The following is a 13214-nucleotide window of genomic DNA, read 5'->3' on the forward strand; positions in this document are numbered from 1 at the left end:
CGTCACGCCGTGCAGCGGGTATGATGCTGCGCGGCGTGAACCACTGTGCAAGCGCGGATCCCGTTACGTCGCTGCTAGCCCATTTCGGGCCGGAGACTATCGACCCATTTTTCCGACGTGACGCAAGTCGGATTTGCGCCGTTTTTTGCGCCGATCAGCGGACTTTCCGCCGATAACGGAGAATTTCGCCCAACATGTGGGAGGTGGTGGCGTTGTGGTATTGTCACTGGATTAGTAAACCGGAGACCCAAAGTAATGCTCTGGAGACCTAGGTTCAAATCCCACCACTGCAGGTGGTGAAATTTGAATTCAATAAAAATCTGGAATTAAAAGTCTCATAATGACCATTTAACCATTATCGATTGTCGTTAAAACCCATCTGATTCACTAATGTCGTCCCTAACTGGTCTGGCCTACATGTGACCACAGCAATGTGATTCCCTCAAGGGAAATTAAGGATGGGCAATAAATGTTGGCGGTGCCTGCAACGCCCACTTCCCATGAATGAATAAAAAGATATGTTCTACCCAGCAGAGGTGGTTTTGAATGATTAGTGCCTCTGTGCTGGCATGTTGGCTTCGGAGGGGATTTTGCTGTTGCCTTCCTTTCTTGCCATAAGATTTGGAGAATCAGGAAAAGATACCACTTGTGGAACGTCTGATATAGGTTGCCCAAGTTTCCATGACTCCATTCAGACAACCTTGAACAAGAACCATATAGTAAAAGCACAAATGGTCACCAATATTCTTGTCAAAAGAACTTCAAAATGTTGCAATAAAGGTTCAGATGCATGGATAATTATATAGGATGTTGTAGTGAAGTGTTAATGATCACTGGTATCTGTTGCCTATTGCATAACCTGTCTGTAGAAACAGACATTGTCATGGAACATTTGTGAAGAATTCTAGGTTCAGCTATCAGTAGAAAAGGACTCTAAGAACCAGTCAGATGCTAAACTGCTCAATCCCACAGCATGGAATCTTAGAGCAATCGATAACATCTCCATTTAATTGCTACCAAGTTCACATAGGTCCAATAAAGTGGATCGACACAGTCATTGCCTTGACTCTTTAATCAACATCCATGAATACAAATCAGTTTGGTTGTGACTGCATTATTTCAGTCCACTAAAAGTGAACTTTAATAATTTAGTTGAAATAAAATTCACTTATTTTGTTCTCGCCCATACTCTGAGGTGTGTGTGTGTTCAGTGGCAATGTATGGTGTGTACTTTCTTGTGTTCTTAAGTAATTCACCAAACGGGAGGTGGCGGCCAGTTGATCAGCTCCTCTTGGGATGGAGCTGGTCCAGTATTCTGATGGCAAGTAACAAACATACCTATTCTCTCAGATTCCACTGGGAAAATTAGGTGAATATTTTCCACTCAGTGTTTGAAGAATTGTTTTTTATTTCTTTAGTTCAATTGGGAAGGTTATGAATTGTGGAGCTCTTCTGGAAAGAGGAGCAACCTTCCTTACACCATAATTAGCTACCTGTTGAACATGGTAAAGATTATGGGTGGATTGGAAGAATTGAAGTGTTAAGAAAATAATGACGTAGTAAGCTTAGGTTGTAGAGGCAAAACTATTTCTTGTGATAAGCGGGTGGAAATTCATTAGACAGTAGCTGGCACAATTATTTCCACAACAGCATCTGGCAGGAGTACAGCTTTCTTGAGGCGATGACAGTCGTAAAGTTTTAACGATGTTTGGTCTGCCAACCCTGGTAAGTGTGTGTTTCTGGGTAGGATACCTTCTGCAGCGGAGTTTCCAACCTTCCATGTCCTTATCCTTGGGCGCGATTCTCCGGAAACATATCCAAGTATGGGCCCCAGTATAGGGGCTGGTTTAGCACAGTGGGCTAAACAGCTGACTTGTAATGCAGAACAAGGCCAGCAGTGTGGGTTCAATTCTCCTACCTGCCTCCCCGAACAGGAAAGCTGGAATGTGGCGACTAGGGGCTTTTCACAGTAACTTCATTGAAGCCTACTTGTGACAATAAGTGATTATTATTATTATCCTCCTCCTATTACAGCATAAGTTGAGGGTATACCAATTGAGACTTTAGAACACTGCAGTACTTTGAATCATGGAAAATGCAATAGTTGGATAAAGAAACCTTTTATCTGCTGGTGCATTATACCATTTTGGCTGTTTCATAGTCATCAGGTATGTACTTACATTAGGCTCACACACAGGCTATGCATGTGCTGCGGACAAGTGAGCCGGGGCCCTCTGGCCTCAGAGCCGTAGAGCACGCCCACCAGTGACATAGAGGGCCACTGGACGTGATAAGCAGCTGTCTGTCTCCACCTCTGATGTGCATTCTAGAGAAACACCAAGATGTAATGGTAGAGCTCGGAGGGCCAGGCACATGGTCATGCCCCCGGAGCCGTGTCCCGTCCTCTGGGTGTTTGGGTGTTGGCAGCTGCGTGTCTGATCTATAAAACTCTATAATATTTATAAGTTAGAATTACAATACTTCAAAGAATGACTTCTCTTTCGAAACTAGTCACGAATTCGCAAATGATTTGCATTCGACTTTGCTCATTGCTGCCCTCTGGCGGTACATCGAATCAGAACAGATTTGTTTCAGGAGCTAGTCCCTCACTCACTCACCTTACCTGAAACAGTGCAACGACATCTGTGTCTGAACCCTAATCAATAGAATCCTCAGCAGTGAGCAGCGGTGCTTGGTGACTATGCAATCATGTGTACTTAAAGAAAATTCAAACAATTTGACTAAAAATGTTAACTTCCTTTCTTTTCTCAGAGTGGGAGCTGAAGTTGCCCACTCACGACATGAAACCAAGATAAAATCAATGCAGATTTGTTCTTTCAGACTTTATGTGGATCAGAAACTTCAAACCCTCCACAATGGGGCTCCCTCTGCAAATGGTTTTCTAATCTAAAGCTCTCTATTAACAAAGACAGTGGTGATTTTCCGTCAAAGTAGCAGCGAGGCTAATGGTGCTTGTCGTTATTGATGCACAAATTCCACAACTTCAGGCAATGGCAGATGTGAAGTTAAGTAGAAAAGTCCTAAAGTTGCTGCTGAAACTCTCCGCTCTGCTGTTCGCTTATTGAAAGCAGCGCTGTGCTGTCTGGTTAGCTATTGAAATGTTTGAGTGGTGTGAAGTTGCTGTCTTCGTGCGGTAAAGGTGAACTGAAGTTGCCAAAGAAAGTTAAATCTTCTCCATCTCAGTCTAAGCATAAATATAATGATATGCTGAGCATTAATTGTTGCCAGGCAATGTCTTTGGCATTGAAAATTAACGATTACAACCTTCTGCTTTTAATTGTGAGAGATGCTAAAATGTCAACTTTATTTTTTTTGATTGTATCTTCACACCCACGCTTCTTTTTCCTTTGAGGAATGGTGGTGGAAGGATTCTGGAGCTGATTATTAACCCAGTGAACCGCATTATGAAAGCTCTTTCCCGTGGTGTTGGACTCGAACCCTGAGCTTCTGGTCCAGTGCTACAATCGTGTCACAAGGCCTCCTCTGGCCTTTGTTTTCCTCTGGGTTAACCTCATTATTTTTAATTCTCCATTTCTCTATCTCTGCCTGATTTGATGTTGGATTTACCCACTTCCTTCTCAATCCTTGTGGTTTCCATTTCACATTCCCTCTACCTGATTGCTCAGGAGATACATAGGCGCTTGGCCTGATTATTCATGTTCCAGATGCCTGCTTATTCTCGCTGCAATGTTACCAGCCCACACGCCCGTAACTTGTCACATAAACATTTCAAAACCTGAACATGGAATGGCTAGTCTAACTAAGTGGAAACGCTGTTTGATTCATCCCTACAGTGAATTAAAGCTCAGTGAAAATACAAGGTTGGCCCTCTGCCTATGCTGTCATTCTGATAGTATGAACCTGAGTTTCCTGAGATCAGGGACATTTGAGTAGGCGTGGAAAATTGCGACATAGCAAGGCAGGATTCCAAGAACAATTGATGCCCATTGCATCCAGTTTTGCCATGGTGCAAAATATAGAAAATCAGATGATATAAGTTTGTCATTTCAATGTGCCTGTGCTGACATGAGAAAATGCATTATATGTCATCTGTCTCTCCCAGCAGGACATTTGCAGCCAGAACGGCCGAGGGGACCGAGAAGAAGATGTTCAACTCATTTTCATCACTTGCCTCTAAACCGCTGAAATATCAGTGAAAACGGTGGAAATTCAAGGCTAATGGTCCCTTTTGAAAATGAACTCAACTAAAACAAAAGGTGATTGTGAGAGACGGACACATGTGATACGTGGCCATCAGTAGGGTGCTCTTTGTAAGGGCTGGTGCAGACTTGATGGGCCGAATGGCCTCTTTCTGCCATTCTATGTAAATTCTATGATTCTTTCACTCTATCTCCCCAAAAAATCATGAAGACTGTGGTCTCTTTAATTTCAGGAATACTCTCTGTGCAAAGCTCAAACTAGGTTATTGTGTAAATGAGGGATAAAAACACAAACTGTTCGAAACACTCAATAGGTCAGGCAGTATCTGTGGAGAGGAACAGAATGAACTTTTCAGAAGTGAAGCATTAACTCTGTTTCCCCCTCTGCAGATTCTGCCTGAGGCGCGGAGTGATTCCAGCATTTCTGTTTTTATTTCGGATTTCCAGCATCTGCAGTATTTTACTTTTAATTTAGGGTAAGTAAAGAGTTGTCCAGTAAAAACATCAGACATTGAAATCCACCCACTCTAATTGAAACTTTACGCAACTGTGTACCAAAAAGAAATGGAAATTATTCATGAAATTACTTGGATAAAAGTTATAATTTTAAGGCCATAGTTATTTTCAGAGATGTAATCATTAACTTTTATTGCTGTCTGCAAAATGTTCCAAAATAGTACTTCTGTGAAATAAAAGCACTTCTAATGTACTAAGATGACGTTATTTCACATTATTTCCATTGGGGTGAGGAATACAAGTATCATCAAGCTTGCTATTAGATTTAGATATAAATGGCCATTTTGAAGTTTTCCTATTAGCTTCTTGCATCAATCAGAAATTACACACTGCAGACTAAAAGTAAGGACGCCAATAATAAAAAGGGTGGCACTGCAGCACAGTGGTTAGGACTGTTGCATCACAGCACCAGGGACCCCGGTCCGGCTTGGGGCACTATCTGTGAGGAGTCTGCACGTTCTCCTGGTGTCTGCCTGGGTTTCTTCAGGGTGCTCCTGTTTCCTCCCACAAGTCCCGAAAGACGTGGGGCTGGATTCTCCGCAGCCCCGTGCCGAAATCACGTTTGGCGCGGGGGCGGAGATCAGCTTTTGTGCCGAAAATGGGCCTGCCGCCGGTCCGCCGATCTCTGGGACCTGAGATTTTTGTCGTTTCCGCGAATTACTCCGCTCCCAGCCAGCTGAGTTCCCGACAGGGTGGTGCTAACCACCTATTGCCATTCGGGAACCTTGCATGGTGGCTGCAGACTCAGTCCGCAGTCACCCTGGTGGGGGGGGGGAATCGGGCACCAGCAAGGGGCCTAACGGGCGGCTGGGGGACAGATCGGGCCACTCTGGTGCAAAGGTGCCCGGCCGATCGGGGGGGGCCCTACATTTCGGAGCTGCCTCCGCAGTCTGAGTCCGTCATGGTGCTCGGCGCAGCCGCTGGAGGCCGTCGTCATCCCCATGCGCGGACTCGAAACCAGAAGTGCGGGGGCCCTTATCCATAACTAAAGCTGCGTGAATTACTCTGGGTCCCTGCCAGCCCCCTGAAGGTGAGTGAATCACTCCGGGTCCCTGCCAGCCCCCTGAAGGTGAGTGAATCACTCCGGGTCCCTGCCAGTCCCCTGAAGGTGAGTGAATCACTCCGGGTCCCTGCCAGTCCCCTGAAGGTGAGTGAATCACTCGGGGTCCCTGCCAGTCCCCTGAAGGTGAGTGAATCACTCCGGGTCCCTGCCAGCCCCCTGAAGGTGAGTGAATCACTCGGGGTCCCTGCCAGTCCCCTGAAGGTGAGTGAATCACTCCGGGTCCCTGCCAGCCCCCTGAAGGTGAGTGAATCACTCCGGGTCCCTGCCAGCCCCCTGAAGGTGAGTGAATCACTCCGGGTCCCTGCCAGTCCCCTGAAGGTGAGTGAATTACTCTGGGTCCCTGCCAGCCCCCTGAAGGTGAGTGAATCACTCCGGGTCCCTGCCAGTCCCCTGAAGGTGAGTGAATCACTCGGGGTCCCTGCCAGTCCCCTGAAGGTGAGTGAATCACTCCGGGTCCCTGCCAGTCCCCTGAAGGTGAGTGAATCACTCCGGGTCCATGCCAGCCCCCTGAAGGTGAGTGAATCACTCCGGGTCCCTGCCAGCCCCCTGAAGGTGAGTGAATCACTTCGGGTCCCTGCCAGTCCCCTGAAGGTGAGTGAATCACTCCGGGTCCCTGCCAGCCCCCTGAAGGTGAGTGAATCACTCCGGGTTCCTGCCAGCCCCCTGAAGGTGAGTGAATCACTCCGGGTCCCTGCCAGCCCCCTGACGGTGAGTGAATCACTCCGGGTCCCTGCCAGTCCCCGGAAGGTGAGTGAATCACTCCGGGTCCATGCCAGCCCCCTGAAGGTGAGTGGATCACTCCGGGTCCATGCCAGCCCCCTGAAGGTGAGTGAATCACTCCGGGTCCCTGCCAGCCCCCTGAAGGTGAGTGAATCACTCCGGGTCCCTGCCAGTCCCCTGAAGGTGAGTGAATCACTCCGGGTCCCTGCCAGCCCCCTGAAGGTGAGTGAATCACTCCGGGTCCCTGCCAGTCCCCTGAAGGTGAGTGAATCACTCCGGGTCCCTATCAGCCCCCGGAAGGTGAGTGAATCACTCCGGGTCCCTGTCAGCCCCCTGAAGGTGAGTGAATCACTCTGGGTCCCTATCAGCCCCCTGAAGGTGAGTGAATCACTCCGGGTCCCTGCCAGTCCCCTGAAGGTGAGTGAATCACTCGGGGTCCCTGCCAGCCCCCTGAAGGTGAGTGAATCACTCCGGGCCCCTATCAACCCCCTGAAGGTGAGTGAATCACTCCGGGTCCCTATCAGCCCCCTGAAGGTGAGTGAATCACTCCGGGTCCCTGCCAGTCCCCTGAAGGTGAGTGAATCACTCCGGGTCCCTGCCAGTCCCCTGAAGGTGAGTGAATCACTCCGGGTCCCTTCCAGTCCCCTGAAGGTGAGTGAATCACTCCTGGTCCCTGCCAGCCCCCTGAAGGTGAGTGAATCACTCCGGGTCCCTGCCAGCCCCCTGAAGGTGAGTGAATCACTCCGGGTCCCTGCCAGCCCCCTGAAGGTGAGTGAATCACTCCGGGTCCCTGCCAGCCCCCTGAAGGTGAGTGAATCACTCCGGGTCCCTATCAGACCCCGGAAGGTGAGTGAATCACTCCGGGTCCCTGCCAGTCCCCTGACGGTGAGTGAATCACTCCGGGTCCCTGCCAGTCCCCTGAAGGTGAGTGAATCACTCCGGGTCCCTGCCAGCCCCCTGAAGGTGAGTGAATCACTCCGGGTCCCTGCCAGTCCCCTGACGGTGAGTGAATCACTCCGGGTCCCTGCCAGCCCCCTGAAGGTGAGTGAATCACTCCGGGTCCCTGCCAGTCCCCTGACGGTGAGTGAATCACTCCGGGTCCCTGCCAGTCCCCTGAAGGTGAGTGAATCACTCCGGGTCCCTGCCAGCCCCCTGAAGGTGAGTGAATCACTCCGGGTCCCTGCCAGTCCCCTGACGGTGAGTGAATCACTCCGGGTCCCTGCCAGCCCCCTGAAGGTGAGTGAATCACTCCGGGTCCCTTCCAGCCCCCTGAAGGTGAGTGAATCACTCCGGGTCCCTGCCAGCCTCCTGAAGGTGAGTGAATCACTCCGGGTCCCTGCCAGCCCCCTGAAGGTGAGTGAATCACTCCGGGTCCCTTCCAGCCCCCTGAAGGTGAGTGAATCACTCCGGGTCCCTGCCAGCCCCCTGAAGGTGAGTGAATCACTCCGGGTCCCTGCCAGCCCCCTGAAGGTGAGTGAATCACTCCGGGTCCCTGCCAGTCCCCTGAAGGTGAGTGAATCACTCCGGGTCCCTGCCAGCCCCCTGAAGGTGAGTGAATCACTCCGGGTCCCTGCCAGCCCCCTGAAGGTGAGTGAATCACTCCGGGTCCCTGCCAGTCCCCTGAAGGTGAGTGAATCACTCCGGGTCCCTGCTAGTCCCCTGAAGGTGAGTGAATCACTCCGGGTCCCTGCCAGCCCCCTGATATGAGTGAATCACTCCGGGTCCCTGCCAGTCCCCTGAAGGTGAGTGAATCACTCCGGGTCCCTGCCAGCCCCCTGAAGGTGAGTGAATCACTCCGTGTCCCTGCCAGCCCCCTGAAGGTGAGTGAATCACTCCGGGTCCCTATCAGCCCCCGGAAGGTGAGTGAATCACTCCGGGTCCCTGCCAGCCCCCTGAAGGTGAGTGAATCACTCCGGGTCCCTGCCAGACCCCTGAAGGTGAGTGAATCACTCCGGGTCCCTGCCAGTCCCCTGAAGGTGAGTGAATCACTCCGGGTCCCTGCCAGCCCCCTGAAGGTGAGTGAATCACTCCGGGTCCCTGCCAGCCCCCTGAAGGTGAGTGAATCACTCCGGGTCCCTGCCAGTCCCCTGAAGGTGAGTGAATCACTCCGGGTCCCTGCCAGCCCCCTGAAGGTGAGTGAATCACTCCGGGTCCCTGCCAGCCCCCTGCAGGTGAGTGAATCACTCCGGGTCCTGCCAGTCCCCTGAAGGTGAGTGAATCACTCCGGGTCCCTGCCAGTCCCCTGAAGGTGAGTGAATCACTCCGGGTCCCTGCCAGCCCCCTGAAGGTGAGTGAATCTCTCCGGGTCCCTGCCAGTCCCCTGAAGGTGAGTGAATCACTCCGGGTCCCTATCAGCCCCCTGAAGGTGAGTGAATCACTCCGGGTCCCTGTCAGCCCCCTGAAGGTGAGTGAATCACTCCGGGTCCTGCCAGTCCCCTGAAGGTGAGTGAATCACTCCGGGTCCCTGCCAGTCCCCTGAAGGTGAGTGAATCACTCCGGGTCCCTGCCAGTCCCCTGAAGGTGAGTGAATCACTCCGGGTCCATGCCAGCCCCCTGAAGGTGAGTGAATCACTCCGGGTCCCTGCCAGCCCCCTGAAGGTGAGTGAATCACTCCGGGTCCCTGCCAGCCCCCTGAAGGTGAGTGAATCACTCCGGGTCCATGCCAGCCCCCTGAAGGTGAGTGAATCACTCCGGGTCCCTATCAGCCCCCTGAAGGTGAGTGAATCACTCCGGGTCCCTGCCAGCCCCCTGAAGGTGAGTGAATCACTCCGGGTCCCTGCCAGTCCCCTGAAGGTGAGTGAATCACTCCGGGTCCCTGCCAGCCCCCTGAAGGTGAGTGAATCACTCCGGGTCCCTGCCAGTCCTCTGAAGGTGAGTGAATCACTCCGGGTCCCTGCCAGCCCCCTGAAGGTGAGTGAATCACTCCGGGTCCCTGCCAGTCCCCTGACGGTGAGTGAATCACTCCGGGTCCCTGCCAGCCCCCTGAAGGTGAGTGAATCACTCCGGGTCCCTGCCAGTCCCCTGAAGGTGAGTGAATCACTCCGGGTCCCTATCAGCCCCCTGAAGGCGAGTGAATCACTCGGGGTCCCTGCCAGCCCCCTGAAGGTGAGTGAATCACTCCGGGTCCCTGTCAGCCCCCTGAAGGTGAGTGAATCACTCCGGGTCCCTGCCAGTCCCCTGAAGGTGAGTGAATCACTCGGGGTCCCTGCCAGCCCCCTGAAGGTGAGTGAATCACTCCGGGCCCCTATCAACCCCCTGAAGGTGAGTGAATCACTCCGGGCCCCTATCAGCCCCCTGAAGGTGAGTGAATCACTCCGGGTCCCTATCAGCCCCCTGAAGGTGAGTGAATCACTCCGGGTCCCTGTCAGCCCCCTGAAGGTGAGTGAATCACTCCGGGTCCCTATCAGCCCCCTGAAGGTGAGTGAATCACTCCGGGTCCCTGTCAGCCCCCTGAAGGTGAGTGAATCACTCCGGGTCCCTGTCAGCCCCCTGAAGGTGAGTGAATCACTCCGGGTCCCTATCAGCCCCCTGAAAGTGAGTGAATCACTCCGGGTCCCTGCCAGCCCCCTGAAGGTGAGTGAATCACTCCGGGTCCCTGCCAGCCCCCTGAAGGTGAGTGAATCACTCCGGGTCCCTGCCAGTCCCCTGAAGGTGAGTGAATCACTCCGGGTCCCTGCCAGTCCCCTGAAGGTGAGTGAATCACTCCGGGTCCCTGCCAGACCCCTGAAGGTGAGTGAATCACTCCGGGTCCCTGCCAGCCCCCTGAAGGTGAGTGAATCACTCCGGGTCCCTGCCAGCCCCCTGAAGGTGAGTGAATCACTCTGGGTCCCTATCAGCCCCCTGAAGGTGAGTGAATCACTCCGGGTCCCTATCAGCCCCCTGAAGGTGAGTGAATCACTCCGGGTCCCTGTCAGCCCCCTGAAGGTGAGTGAATCACTCCGGGTCCCTGCCAGCCCCCTGAAGGTGAGTGAATCACTCCGGGTCCCTTCCAGTCCCCTGAAGGTGAGTGAATCACTCCGGGTCCCTGCCAGACCCCTGAAGGTGAGTGAATCACTCCGGGTCCCTGTCAGCCCCCTGAAGGTGAGTGAATCACTCCGGGTCCCTGCCAGCCCCCTGAAGGTGAGTGAATCACTCCGGGTCCCTGCCAGCCCCCTGAAGGTGAGTGAATCACTCCGGGTCCCTATCAGCCCCCTGAAGGTGAGTGAATCACTCCGGGTCCCTGCCAGTCCCCTGAAGGTGAGTGAATCACTCCGGGTCCCTGCCAGCCCCCTGAAGGTGAGTGAATCACTCCGGGTCCCTATCAGCCCCCTGAAGGTGAGTGAATCACTCCGGGTCCCTGTCAGCCCCCTGAAGGTGAGTGAATCACTCCGGGTCCCTGCCAGTCCCCTGAAGGTGAGTGAATCACTCCGGGTCCCTGCCAGTCCCCTGAAGGTGAGTGAATCACTCCGGGTCCCTTCCAGTCCCCTGAAGGTGAGTGAATCACTCCGGGCCCCTGCCAGACCCCTGAAGGTGAGTGAATCACTCCGGGTCCCTGCCAGTCCCCTGAAGGTGAGTGAATCACTCCGGGTCCCTGCCAGACCCCTGAAGGTGAGTGAATCACTCCGGGTCCCTGCCAGCCCCCTGAAGGTGAGTGAATCACTCCGGGTCCCTGTCAGCCCCCTGAAGGTGAGTGAATCACTCCGGGTCCCTGCCAGTCCCCTGAAGGTGAGTGAATCACTCCGGGTCCCTGCCAGTCCCCTGAAGGTGAGTGAATCACTCCGGGTCCCTGCCAGCCCCCTGAAGGTGAGTGAATCACTCCGGGTCCCTGTCAGCCCCCTGAAGGTGAGTGAATCACTCCGGGTCCCTGTCAGCCCCCTGAAGGTGAGTGAATCACTCTGGGTCCCTATCAGCCCCCTGAAGGTGAGTGAATCACTCCGGGTCCCTGCCAGCCCCCTGAAGGTGAGTGAATCACTCCGGGTCCCTGTCAGCCCCCTGAAGGTGAGTGAATCACTCCGGGTCCCTGCCAGTCCCCTGAAGGTGAGTGAATCACTCCGGGTCCCTGCCAGTCCTCTGAAGGTGAGTGAATCACTCCGGGTCCCTGCCAGCCCCCTGAAGGTGAGTGAATCACTCCGGGTCCCTGCCAGCCCCCTGAAGGTGAGTGAATCACTCCGGGTCCCTGCCAGTCCCCTGACGGTGAGTGAATCACTCCGGGTCCCTGCCAGCCCCCTGAAGGTGAGTGAATCACTCCGGGTCCCTGCCAGTCCCCTGAAGGTGAGTGAATCACTCCGGGTCCCTATCAGCCCCCTGAAGGCGAGTGAATCACTCGGGGTCCCTGCCAGCCCCCTGAAGGTGAGTGACTCACTCCGGGTCCCTGTCAGCCCCCTGATGGTGAGTGAATCACTCTGGGTCCCTATCAGCCCCCTGAAGGTGAGTGAATCACTCCGGGTCCCTGCCAGTCCCCTGAAGGTGAGTGAATCACTCGGGGTCCCTGCCAGCCCCCTGAAGGTGAGTGAATCACTCCGGGCCCCTATCAACCCCCTGAAGGTGAGTGAATCACTCCGGGTCCCTGCCAGTCCCCTGACGGTGAGTGAATCACTCCGGGTCCCTGCCAGCCCCCTGAAGGTGAGTGAATCACTCCGGGCCCCTATCAGCCCCCTGAAGGTGAGTGAATCACTCCGGGTCCCTATCAGCCCCCTGAAGGTGAGTGAATCACTCCGGGTCCCTGCCAGTCCCCTGAAGGTGAGTGAATCACTCCGGGTCCCTGCCAGTCCCCTGAAGGTGAGTGAATCACTCCGGGTCCCTGCCAGACCCCTGAAGGTGAGTGAATCACTCCGGGTCCCTGCCAGCCCCCTGAAGGTGAGTGAATCACTCCGGGTCCCTATCAGCCCCCTGAAGGAGAGTGAATCACTCCGGGTCCCTGCCAGCCCCCTGAAGGCGAGTGAATCACTCCGGGTCCCTGCCAGCCCCCTGAAGGTGAGTGAATCACTCCGGGTCCCTGCCAGCCCCCTGAAGGTGAGTGAATCACTCCGGGTCCCTATCAGCCCCCTGAAGGTGAGTGAATCACTCCGGGTCCCTGCCAGTCCCCTGAAGGTGAGTGAATCACTCCGGGTCCCTGCCAGTCCCCTGAAGGTGAGTGAATCACTCCGGGTCCCTGCCAGTCCCCTGAAGGTGAGTGAATCACTCCGGGTCCCTGCCAGTCCCCTGAAGGTGAGTGAATCACTCCGGGTCCCTGCCAGACCCCTGAAGGTGAGTGAATCACTCCGGGTCCCTGCCAGCCCCCTGAAGGTGAGTGAATCACTCCGGGTCCCTGCCAGCCCCCTGAAGGTGAGTGAATCACTCCGGGTCCCTATCAGCCCCCTGAAGGTGAGTGAATCACTCCGGGTCCCTGCCAGCCCCCTGAAGGTGAGTGAATCACTCCGGGTCCCTGCCAGCCCCCTGATATGAGTGAATCACTCCGGGTCCCTGCCAGTCCCCTGAAGGTGAGTGAATCACTCCGGGTCCCTGCCAGCCCCCTGAAGGTGAGTGAATCACTCCGTGTCCCTGCCAGCCCCCTGAAGGTGAGTGAATCACTCCGGGTCCCTATCAGCCCCCTGAAGGTGAGTGAATCACTCCTGGTCCCTGCCAGCCCCCTGAAGGTGAGTGAATCACTCCGGGTCCCTGCCAGTCCCCTGAAGGTGAGTGAATCACTCCGGGTCCCTGCCAGCCCCCTGAAGGTGAGTGAATCACTCCGGGTCCCTGCCAGCCCCCTGAAGGTG

This window comes from Scyliorhinus torazame, chromosome 9 (genome assembly GCF_047496885.1).
Source record: "Scyliorhinus torazame isolate Kashiwa2021f chromosome 9, sScyTor2.1, whole genome shotgun sequence".
Classification (NCBI taxonomy): Eukaryota; Metazoa; Chordata; class Chondrichthyes; order Carcharhiniformes; family Scyliorhinidae; genus Scyliorhinus; species Scyliorhinus torazame.